General features: G+C 44.5%; 1 pseudogene; it reads left to right on the top strand.

Moving 5' to 3' along the window:
- The window catches only part of LOC147960096 (uncharacterized), a 107,155-nt pseudogene that overhangs the window by 19,294 nt on the left and 74,790 nt on the right, over positions 1–13,071 (top strand).

The following is a 13,071-nucleotide window of genomic DNA, read 5'->3' as shown; positions in this document are numbered from 1 at the left end:
CAAGGAGGTCGCCTACTTTGTGAAGATCTACCCAAGTGAGGCAAGTCCTTCGTGGACGATGGCCATGGTGGGATAGACAAGGTTGCTTTTTCGTGGACCCTTCATGGGTGGAGCCCTCCGTGGACTCGCGCAACCATTACCCTTCGTGGGTTGAAGTCTCCATCAACGTGGATGTACGATAGCACCACCTATTGGAACCACGCCAAAAATCTCCGTGTCTACATTGTGTTTGCTCCCTCCAAACTCCTCCCTTTACCTTCATATGCAATGATTTACATTCCGCTGCTATACTCTTAGAATGTGTAGGTTGATTGCTTGACATGTGCTAAGTTGCTAAAATCTGCCAAGACTTAAAATTGGGAAAAGGATATTTTTATTTGGTCAAGTAGTCTAATCACCCCCTCTAGACATACTTTCGATCCTACATTAACACACGGTGAATACATGAACTCCTCAAACTATGGTCATCACCGGGAGTGGTCCCGACTATTGTCGCTCCAGGATTGCCGGATCATAACACGTAGTAGGTGTCTATAACTTGCAAGATCGGATCTAGAACATGGATATAATGGTGATAACATAAATGGTTTAGATCTAAAATCATGGCACCCGGGCCCAAAGTGACAAGCATTAAGCATGGCAAAGTCATAGCAACATCAATCTTAGAACATAGTGGATACTAGGGATCAATCCCTAACAAAACTAACTCGATTACATGATGAATCTCATCCAGCTCCTCACCGACCAGCGAGCATACGAAGGAATTACTCACTCTCAGCGGGGAGCATCATGGAATTGGCGATGGAGAAGGGTTGGTGATGACGAAGAATGAAGACCCTCCTCTCCGGAGCACCAAACGGACTCCAGATCTGGCCTCCTGATGAAGAACAGGAGGTGACGGCGGCTCCATCCCGTGGATCGCAATAATTCTTTCTCCCTATTTTTTCTGGAAAAATAGGATTGTATAGCGTCAGTTTTAGGGTATGCGGGGCCACCAGGTGGGGACAACCCACCTGGGCACGCCAGGAGGGGCGCCCTGGTGGGTTGTGCCCACCCAGGTGACCCCCTCTGGTGGATCTTGGCTCCAGAAATTCTTGTTTATTGTATAAGAAATCATCGCAAAGTTTTGTTCCATTCTGAGAACTTTTATTTCTGCACAAAAACAACACCATGGTAGTTCTGCTGAAAACAGCGTCAGTCCGGGGTTAGTTTCATTCAAATCATGCAAATTAGAGTCCGAAACAAGAGGAAAAGCGTTAGGAAAAGTATATACATTCGAGACGTATCAACTCCCTCAAGATTAAACCTTTGCTTGTCCTCAAGCAATTCAGTTGATAAACTGAAAGTGAAAAAGAAATACTTTTACGAACTCTTTTACTCTTGTTTGCATAAATAGGCTTAAACAGCACCCAGATTTTCAGCCAACATTATAACTAACCATGCCGACAATAACTCTTAAAGATTATATTAACTCATATCAATAACATAATCAGCTAGCGAGCAATAATAAGATATCTCAAATGGCAACATGTTGTCAAAACAACCATGATATAATATGACAATAGTGGTATCTCGCTAGCCCTTTCTGAGACCGCAAAGCATAAATGCAGAGCACCTCCAAAGTCCAAGTAACGACTAAACATTGTGATTCATGGTAGAAAAGATCCAGTCATGATGCACCCAACATTAGCTACACACAATGCATAAGTCATGACAATAATGCTCTTAGGTTATGGCGCTTATTTTAGAAGGTGATGACACAACATAAAAGTAAATAGATAGTCTCTTCACAGAGGGAAGCAGTGATTTGTAGAGGTGCCACAACTCAAGTTTTTAAAACAGAGGTAAATGATATTTTGAGACATGCACCCTTCTCATTTACATCACGACTATCAGTTATCAATATCTTCCATGCTAAGCACGCCAGTGGTGGTTCCCAAGCGATAAAAGTAAAGGTTTTGACTCCATTAGGAGTTTTTGTTTGATTATTTTTAAGCTTTTTTGTTTGCAGTTTGGGACTGGGCATCCCTATTACCGCCCTTTTCTCGTGGGATGGCGAGAGAACACACACTCGGCCTGAGAATAACCCGCTTAGCATGGAAGATACTGACCACCTCTTGTCGTCCCATGAATGATCCAGGCACACAAAAAGGATATTTATTAGAAGTTTTTAGAGGTGGCACATGCAAATTTACGTAGGACAGCAGGGTAATACCACATATAGGTAGGTATGGTGGACTCATCTGGAATAACTTTGAGTTCAAGGTTTTTGATGTACAAGCAGAATTCCCACTTAGTACAGGCGAAGGCTAGCAATTAGATTGAGAAGCGGCCAGCTAGAGAGCAACAACGGTCATGAACATGCATTATGCATAAGTAACATTGGACACTAGCATGAGTAGGATATGAACACCATGAACAAAAATATCATAGAGGCTATGTTGGTTTTGATTCAACTACATGCATGAACATGTGCCAAGTCAAGCCACTCGAACATTCAGAGGAGGATACCATATCGTCATACTACATCACAATTATTTTAACACAATGTTGATATCCAAGATAAATCATTATCCACTCCTAGCTACTTATGCATGGCATGAGAAACTATAATCTCTAATTGTCATTGCAAACATGTTTAATCATAATGAGATGAATCATGGATACTAGGTTAAACATATTTACACAAACAGAACAAGTCGAGTTCATACCCGTTTCTCTCTGCCACAGCCAGTTAATCGAATATCGTCATTATTGCCTTTCACTTGCACGACCGAACGATATGAAAATAATAATAGTGCAAGAGTGTCGTGGACTAAGCTGGAATCTGCAAAACATTTATTCAAATGAGAGCCACTCAACATTTTCATCGTGGTCTTCTCCTCGGTACAACTCGAATAAAAAGAAAAGAAATTCAGAGAAACACACTAAAATATTTTTTGAAAATTTTGGTTTTCTTGAACAACCAAATAAAAGGGAAAAGCAAAAAAGAGAAAAACTATTTACACAGGAAAGCTCCCAACAAGCAAAAGAAGAACAAGGAAATATTTTTGGGTTTTCTTTTTAATATTACAACTAAACATGGATAGAAAGTAAACTAACTACAACTATTTTTTGTTTTTCTAAGATTTTTCAAACACACAAGAAGAAAGCAAGAAAATAAAATTAAGCATGGATGATATAATGAAAAAGTGTGAACACCAACAAATGAAATGAGATGTGTGAACATGAATGTAATGTCGGTGAGAAACACGTACTCCCCCAAGCTTAGGCTTTTGGCCTAACTTGGTAATCAATCAGAAGCCAGGATAGGAGTTGGGGTACTGAGGAGCGGGCATCCACTGATCCCACTGCTAAGGCTCTTCCTCCTCCTCTGCAGCCTGATCGTTCCGGTAGGCGATGATGTCCGCAGGCATAATCCTATATCCGCCCCTGACAACAGGATCAAACAAAGCAGGAGCAGGCAATGGAATAATATCATTAGTGTTAACACTAAAAACCAGGTTATATGGAATAGGGATGTTAGGAGATTCGATATCAGTAAAATGGTGGTGATCCATGGCCACGGGATCTAGGTAAACCTTGGTCGGAAGGTAATCATGAAGGCGTATCTCAACCTCGAGGTGAGCCGCCAAACGAGTAGCGAAAATCCCACCATGTATTTTACCCTTGGACCTATTAATGTGGAGGCGGCGTGCCACAATAGCTCCCAAGCTATAAGTGTTGTCGCCCTCTAATGCACGACGCAAAACATCAAGGTCTGGTGAGCTAAGTGCACCCACCTTCTCTCTGGCAAGCAAGCATTTTGCAATGAAAAGAGCAAAGTAATGAACAACAGGAAAATGCAATCCAGCGGCAGTGATAGCTGACACTCCTCTCTCCTCTCCCACCGTCAAGTTACGATAAAAGGCCTCAAACTCTGCCGGCCTAGGCTTAGCTAAGCTCCCATTATAAGGGATCATGCATATGTTACAAAATTCAGTAAGTGGTATCTAATGGATTTCAGCATATAAATCAAACTGCACCTCAGGAGGATTATTCCTAGGAAGGAAAGTAAAACTTTGAACAAAGATGTCTGTGAGGAGATGATACTGTTCGCATTCAGCTACGACGAAATCGATGAGGCCCGCATTAGCAGCATATTGTGTGAACTCCTAAAGGATTCCAGCCTCTTCCATGAACGGGGTGTGCGGCCATTCGCACGGCCGTACTTCCACCAACCTCCGGGGGTGGAGATCATTGTCAGACGATTCCCCAATAACTCCCTTGGAGTTCTTCTTGGAGCCAAACTTCCTAAAGATATTCATGTTTTTCCTATGAACAAAATTTCTGAAATTTTTAGTCCACAAAATTTTCTCAACAAAACTTCACAAAAATGATACCAACTACTCATAGGGATACATAGAGGCCATAGCAAGCATTCAAACTACTTAGAACTCTAAGAATTCAACATGCAAGCTCATCCACAGCAGCACCAAGAGTAGATAATTATTCAAAATATAAACCATTAAAACAAAAACTAATTGGACAAATGGTGGAGTCACATACCAAGCAACAATCCCTCGAAACGGTTTCGGAAACGAAGCTTCGAGCAAGGAGATCGAAATCCGCGGGTTTGAGAGCAAGAACACGGGAGAGAGAGCAATGGAGAATTTTTTCTGGAGGTAAGTGATGATGTGTTATGAAGGGATCAGTGAGGGGCCCACGTGGGGACCACAACCCAAATGCTTATAGATTGTTGCTCCTGAAAGAGGGACTGTGCACTGGTCACTGGCTGGCTCGTGCGCTGGCTCAGGCTCGGGTCGATCCGACGGAGCTGTGTGTAGGAGATAGTAGGAGTGATCACAGCATCGAGAACCGCCTCCCGACCGTGCTCCTTGGGCCCATGCTCACCACCGCCCTCTCGTCCAGGGCGCGCCTCGGGGTCCTGGCGCGCCCAGGTGGGTTGTGCCCACCTGGTGCACCTTCCTCTAATATTATTTGCACCAGAAATTCATAAATATTTAGAAAAAAACGTATTAAATTTTTAGAGCATTATGAGAACTTTTATTTTTGGGTCATTTTTTATTGCACGGGAAATTCAGAAAATAGAAAAAACATGGCATTTTATTTTATTTAACTAATAAAAACAGAAAACAAAAAGTAGGGACAGAAGGTAGTGCTTACTAAATTCATCAACTTCATACCACTCAAAAACGATCCATTAATAAGGTTGATCAAGTCTTATTAACAACCACTTTCGATTAGCATGAAACCGAAGAACTTTCGTAAATCACTAAGTTACCTCAATGGGGATATGAATGTTCCCAACAATAAGCATTTCATATTTCTTTTTGGCAGTAGGTAGAGGTATTTGAAAACTTCCAATAGTGATTGTCGGAGATTTTTCAATAACATTAATACCATTCACTTGGAATTGTTTCTTTGGAAAGTGCACCGTATGCTCATTACCATTGATATGAAAAGTGACCTTGCTTTTATTGCAATCAATAACAGCCCCTGCAGTATTCAAGAACGGTCTACCAAGGATAATCGACATGTTGTCATCCTCGGGCATCTCAAGCATAACAAAGTCAGTCAAAATAGTAACATTAGCAACAACAATGGGCACATCCTCACAAATATCGATAGGTATGGCAGTTGATTTGTCAGCCATTTGGAAAGATATTTCAGTAGGTGTGAGTTTATTCAAATCAAGTCTTTTATATAAATAGAAATGCATAACACTAACACCGGCTCCTAAATCACACAAAGCAGTTTTCACATAATTCTTTTTGATGGAGCAAGGTATAGTTGGTATTCCCGGATCTCCAAGTTTTTTAGGTACTCCATCTTTAAAAGTATAATTAGCAAGCATAGAGAATATTTTAGCTTCCGGAATTTTTCTATTATTAGTGATGATGTCTTTCATATACTTTGCATAAGGAGGCATTTTCAAGATATTAGTCAAGCGAGTACGCAAAAAGACTGGCCTCAGCATTTCAGCAAAGCGTTCAAATTCTTCATCATCATTCTTTTTAGTTGACTTAGGTGGAAAAGGCATAGGTTTTTGAACCCACGGTTCTCTTTCCTTACCGTGTTTTCTAGCCACAAAGTCTTTTTTATCATACCTTTTATTCTTAGGTTGTGGGTTATCAAGATCAACTGGTGGTTCTATCTCAACATCATTGCCTGGTTCTTTATTGTTTGGTTGAGTATTTTCATGAACATCATCATTATCTTTTTCATTATCAGAAGGTGAGTGTTCACTACTAGGTTGAGTTTCAGCATTAGAGATAGAAACTTCATTATCATTGTCAGGAGGTTTTTCTATTTCAGGTTCACTAGAAGCATGTGGAGTCTTATCATTTTTCTTTTTCCTTTTCTTTTTAGAAGGACTAGGTGCACTAGTGTTGTTCCTTTGTGAATCCTGTTCAATTCTTTTTGGGTGTCCCTCAGGATAAAGTGGTTCCTGAGTCATTTTACCTCCTCTAGTTGCAACTCTAACAACAAAGTCATGTATATTGTTATTCATTTCATCAAGCAATTCTCTTTGAGATTTAGCAACTTTTTCTAACTGGGTTTGAATCATAGAAGCATTCTTTCCAACACCTCTAACATCATTTGAGATTCTAAATAACAAGTCACTCAAGCGATCAATCATATCAGAATTGTATTTCAATTGTTTCATAACATTTGCATTGAACTAATCTTGTTTTCTAATATAGTTTTCAAACTCATAAAGGCATTGGCTAGGGTGCATATTGTGAGGATTGTCATTATCACTAAACTTCATCAGAGAATTTACCTCTACCACCTTAGGCAGTGATGGTGTATTAAGCCCATGTATTTATTCAATAGGAGGTAAATTTTTGACACCCTCAACTTTAATACCTTTTTCCTTCATAGATTTCTTTGCCTCTTGCATATCTTCAGGACTGAGATATAATATACCCCTCTTCTTCGGAGTGGGTTTAGGCGATGGTTTAGGAAGAGTCCAATCATCATAATTTTTCAATATAGTATTCAATAATTCTTCAGCTTGCCCAACAGTTCGTTCCCTGAAAACACAACCAACACAACTATCTAGGAAATCCCTAGAAGTATCGGTTAGTCCATTATAGAAGATATCAAGTATTTCATTTTTCTTAAGAGGATGATCAGGCAAAGCATTAAGTAATTGGCAAAGCCTCCCCCAAGCTTGTGGGAGACTCTCTTCTGTGGTTTCCACAAAGTTAAATATTTCCTCTAAAGCAGCTTGTTTCTTATGAGCAGGGAAATATTTTTCAAAGAAGTAATAAATCATATCCTGGGGACTATGCACACAACCAGGAGCAAGAGTATTGTACCAAGCTTTAACATCACCCTTTAATGAGAACGGAAATAATTTGAGAATAAAGTAATAGAGAGTTTTCTCATCATGAGTAAAAAAGGTGGCTATATCATTTAACTTAGTAAGATGTGCCACAACAGTTTCAGTTTCATAACCATGGAAAGGATCAGATTTAACCAACGTAATCAACTCTGGGTTGAAAGAGAATTCATAATCCTTATCATCAATAAAGATGGGTGAAGTATCAAACTTAGGATCATATTGCATTCTAGCATTCAGAGATTTTTCTTTATACTTGCATAATAATTTCTCTAGATCATCTCTATCCTTACAAGCAAGAATATCTCTAGTTGTCTCCTCATTCATATCATAACCTTCCGGTACCTTAGGCAATTCATATCTAGGAAGGCTAGTCCTAGCAGGTGTTTCAGGAGTTTCAGTTTCAAGCTCATCATCAGATTCAACAACATCATGTTGTATTAGTCAAGCAATTTTTTATCAAGAAATTCACCAAGTGGCACATCATCATTATCAAGAAGGGTACTAGCATCAACATAAGAATTATCCATAGCAGAAGTAGCATCATCAATAACCTGCGACATATCAAGATTAATAGCATGTGGTGGTGTTGCAAGTTTACTTATAATAGAAGGTGAATCTAAAGCAGAATTGGATGGTAGTTCCTTACATCCCCTCGTCTTAGAGGGAAAAATCTTAGTCTTAGCATCCTTCAGATTCTTCATAGTGATAAACTGATAATATTCCCAAGTGACTCAACAAATATAGCTATGCTCCCTAGCAACGGTGCTAGAAAATGGTCATGATAACCCACAAGTATAGGGGATCGCCACAGTTTTCAAGGGTAGAGTATTCAACCCAAATTTATAGATTCAACACAAGGGGAGCCAAAGAATATTTGAAGGTATTAGCAGCTGAGTTGTCAATTCAAACACACCTGGAGATTAATTATTAGCAGCAACGTGATCAGTAGCAAAGTAATATGATAGTTTGGATAATAGTGACAACAGTAACAGTAATGGTAACAGTGATAGCAGTAGTTTTGTAACAAGTGCAACAGTAGCAGTAGCAGTAGTAACTTAGCAAGATCAATATAAGATAAATTCATAGGCATTGGATCGATGACTTGTTGGATGATATTCATCATGAGACAGTTATAACCTAGGGCGATGCGGCACTAGCTCAAGTTCATCAATATATTGTAGGCATGTATTCCGTAAATAGTCATACATGCTTATGGAAAGAACTTGCATAACATCTTTTGTCCTACCCTCCATGGCAGCGGGGTCCTATTGGAAACTAAGGGATATTAAGGCCTCCTTTTAATAGAGGACCGGAACAAAGCATTAACACACGGGGAATACATGAACTCCTCAAACTACGGTCATACCGAGAGTGGTCCCGACTATTGTCACTCCGGAGTTGCTAGATCATAACACATAGTAGGTGACTATAACTTGCAAGATCGGATCTAGAACATGGATATAATGGTGATAACATAAATGGTTCAGATCTGAAATAATGGCACCCGGGACCAAAGTGACAAGCATTAAGCATGGTAAAGTCATAGCAACCTCAATCTTAGAACATAGTGGATACTAGGGATCAGGCCCTAACAAAACTAACTCGATTACATGATGAATCTCATCCAACTCCTCACCGACCAGCGAGCCTATGAAGGAATTACTCACTCCCGGTGGGGAGCATCATGGAATTGGCGATGGAGAAGGGTTGGTGATGACGAAGAACGAAGACCCCCCCCTCTCCGGAGGCCCAAACGGATTCCAGGTCTGGCCTCCCGATGAAGAATAGGAGGTGACGGCGGCTCCGTCTCGTGGATCGTGATAATTCTTTCTCCCTATTTTTTCTGGAAAATAGGATTTCATAGCGTCAGTTTTAGGGTTTGTGGGGCCACCAGGTGGGGACAACTGTAACACCTGATGAAGACATGTACCTAGGGTAGGGACACGGACCTGACCTAAGAGTCCTACTCTAGGACACCCCTGGGAGAAATCACCTTTCAATCGACTTGAAGGCATTCCACTCGACAGGTTCAAGACACTCGACCAAGAAGCTATCACTCGACCATGAAACCAACCACTCGACCGCCAGAAGATCTATAGTCACTCCGTAGGCAAACGGTCAGCTGTTAAGTAGTCTTCCTGGTCATTACATCACTTTATTAGAGGCGTTACCAGTAACGCCCCATCTTAAATGTACTTTAAACCCTGCATTACTGAGGGCAGGAGGGGGCTGGCGAACTCTATATAAGCCAACCCCCTCCTCAATAGGGAGGGTTCGCACCCCTGTAATCTATACACGCATAATCCAGTCGACCGCCTCCGGGCTCCGAGACGTAGGGCTATTACTTCCTCCGAGAAGGGCCTGAACTCGTAAATCTCACGTGTAACAACTTCCCAATAGCTAGGATCTAGCCTCTCCATACTCACCCCCCTACATCACTGTCAGAGTTAGAACCACGACAGTTGGCGCCCACCATGGGGCAGGAATCTTAGCGCTTAGTTGGAGAAGTTGCGATCTTTTCCGATCCCTTTGATCATGGTTTCTTGCGGAGTTTTGGTGGAGAGCTGCGAGATCCGTCTCGGCACGCTTACCTTCGTCGTCGACGACTCCGCCTGGCTTCAGGAGGCACCGCTCGACATCGACGCGCTCCCCGCCCGCGGTGCGACACATTTCCGCGCATGCGTTCGTGGCGTCCTCCTGCGGCAACCGTCGACCGAATATGGGTCGGCCCCTGTATCATCTCCCCGCCCTGTCTCCCACCAGCGCAAGCGCTCCGGTCGGTCAAGACTTCAGCGGTGGGTGAGGCACGCCGTGGCCTGCCAATCGGCAGCCCCGCAAGTCGCGGCCATCGAGACCGTCGAATCCCTCTACGGCCTGTTCGACCTGTCGACTGGCTCCGTGGAGACCGCATCCGAATGCGACAGCAACGATCCAGCGGCTGAGGTTCTGGCGGTCGATGGAGCACACAGTCCCCCTGGTTTCCCTCGCACTGATGGAGGCGCGGGTGGGGGCGATCCGTCGCATCCCCACGACGAGTATCTCCCCGAACCTCTCACGTCGTTGCAGCGAGAGGAGCTTCGCCGCCGGAACATGGACGCGCTCCGCACTCCTATCGTCGGAGAGACCCCCGAGGCCCGGGCCTTGGAGGACACGCGTTTGGCCAACTTGGCCGAGCGCACTCGACTGGAGAATCTCCAGCGAGCACTCGACGAGCAAGCGCGTCAGCGGGCTCCCGAGTCTAGTCGACGCCAGCTCTTCCCGCCGACGCAGGTATATCGAACCCCAGTTCAAAATTTGGCCGCCGCAGCCCGTATAGCAGAATCAATTCAGCCATCCCAGTCAGAGGCAGGCAGGGGCTTGTTACAGATCAGAGCATTGCTCCGGGTGGCGGGAGACCAGAATTCCGCTGTCTCTCAGTCACAGAATAGGATCCACAGTCGGTCTGTCGCAACGGATATAGTCGAGTCAGCTCACAGCCCGAGATCGCCCCCGAGGCGTGAGGGACGTGGTGGCCAGCATGATCAGTACAGGAGGAATGAGCAGTATGATCACCGATTCGACCGTGATGATCGATGTCGAGTGCCAACCCCTCCCCCGAGGAGTGGGTCATATGCGCCTCGACGGCAAGATGACAGACGCCCTCATAGTGTTGGGCAGAGGATTCCAGTCGACCCCAGAGACCCAGGCTTTGATGCGAGATCCATCCTCGTTCAAGGTTTGGTTGACAGGAACAGAGCTCATCGAGAAGGCCACAATAGAGATGCGCCTGCCAGCAGCAGAGTACGTGCTTTAGGGCCAGAGTGTTTCAGTCGAGCCATCAGAGCCGCAGTGATACCTCCCAATTTCAGGTTGGCGACTGGAATCGGTAAGTTCACCGGTGAATCTAAGCCTGACACCTGGCTCGAAGATTACCGAGTGGCTGTACAGATTGGCGGTGGCAATGACGAGGTGGCCATGAAGCATTTGCCTCTCATGTTAGAGGGCTCGGCCAGAGCATGGCTAAATCAGTTGGCACCCAGCAGCATTTACACTTGGGAGGACCTCTCCCGAGTGTTTATCACAACCGTTGAAGGAACATGCAAGTGACCTGCAGGCCTAACCGAGCTGCGGTCTTGCGTGCAGAAGACGAATGAAACTCTGAGAGAATACATCCAGAGGTGGATCACGCTGCATCACTCGGTTGAGAACGTGCCGGACCATCAAGCGGTTTGTGCCTTCAAGGAAGGTGTTAAATATAGAGAGTTGAATCTGAAGTTCGGCCGAACTGGAGAGATGTCTCTGAATCGGATGATGGAGATTGCCACCAAGTATGCTAACGGAGAAGATGAAGATCGACTCCGGAGTGGCAAGCAGAAAGCGGTCGCCCAGGAAACCGGAGGCAATTCCAGTCGGAAGCAGAAGCGGAAGGCCGAGCCAGCCGCTCCTGGGGAGGCCCTGGCCGTAGCCCAGGGAAACTTCAAGGGAAAATCCAAGGGCACATGGAAGCCCAAGAAAGTCAAGGATCAAGACGGAAATGATGTTTTGGATCTGCCATGTCACATCCACACCAAGAAGGATGAAGAGGGTAATTTTATTTACCCAAAGCATACCACTCGACAGTGCCGACTCCTGATCCAGCAGTTCCAAGGAAAGCAGTCCAAGGATAAGGAAAAAGAGTCGGCCAGAGTCGAGGACAAGGAAGACAGTGACGATGGATACCCCCAAGTCAATTCCACCCTGATGATTTTTGCCGATGTCGAAAGCAAAAGTCGGCTGAAAGTCATTAACCGAGAGGTGAACATGGTTGCCCCGACGACACCCAGTTACCTGAAGTGGTCTCAGACTGCCATCACATTCGACCGGTCTGATCACCCGACGCACATCGCCACCCCTGGGAGGCAAGCTTTGGTGGTTGACCCAATTGTTGAAGGCACTCGACTGACTAAAGTCCTGATGGATGGGGGCAGTGGCCTGAACATACTGTATGCTGAAACATTGAAAGGAATGGGCATTCCGATGTCCAGACTCAGCACCAGTAACATGAGTTTCCACGGAGTCATTCCTGGGAAGAAAGCCCAATCACTCGGCCAGATCTCTCTTGATGTGGTTTTCGGTGATTCGAAGAATTACCGCAAGGAAAAGTTGACATTCGAGGTTGTGGACTTCCAAAGTGCTTATCACGCCATTTTGGCAGGCCAGCTTACGCGCGCTTCATGGCCCGACCATGTTACGTGTATCTCAAATTGAAGATGCCTGGCCCCAAAGGTGTGATCACTGTCACAGGCAATCGGAAGAAGGCAGAAGAGTGCTTTCAGAAGGGCTCAAAGATTGCAGATGCTCAGATGGCAGTGGTCGAGCTGCAAGAGTACCAAAAGACTGCCGACCCAAGCGAGTTGCTACGAGCCAAGAAGCCTGCTTCAGAATCAGCTTTTCAGTCGTTCGGTGAAACAAAAACAGTCGACATTCACATCTCAACGACGCTTGACTCCAAATAGGAAGAAGCGCTCATCAAGCTCCTCCGTGAGAACTGGGACATCTTCGCATGGAAACCCTCCGACATGCCTGGAGTTCCCAGGGGGCTGGCTGAGCACCGTCTACGGGTCGACCCAAAATTCAAGCCTGTGAAGGAACATCTTCGACGGTCCGCCGTCCAGAAGAAGCAAGCCATTGGCGAGGAGGTGGCTCGGCTCTTAGCAGCAGAGTTCATTCAAGAAATTTACCACTCCGAGTGGCTCGCC

The sequence above is a fragment of the Triticum urartu genome, chromosome 7A (assembly GCF_056163025.1).
Source record: "Triticum urartu cultivar PI428250 chromosome 7A, HENAU_Tu73, whole genome shotgun sequence".
NCBI classification, from domain to species: domain Eukaryota; kingdom Viridiplantae; phylum Streptophyta; class Magnoliopsida; order Poales; family Poaceae; genus Triticum; species Triticum urartu.
Note: the sequence above shows the minus strand (reverse complement) of the source record. Positions and strands in the feature narration are given on the sequence as shown.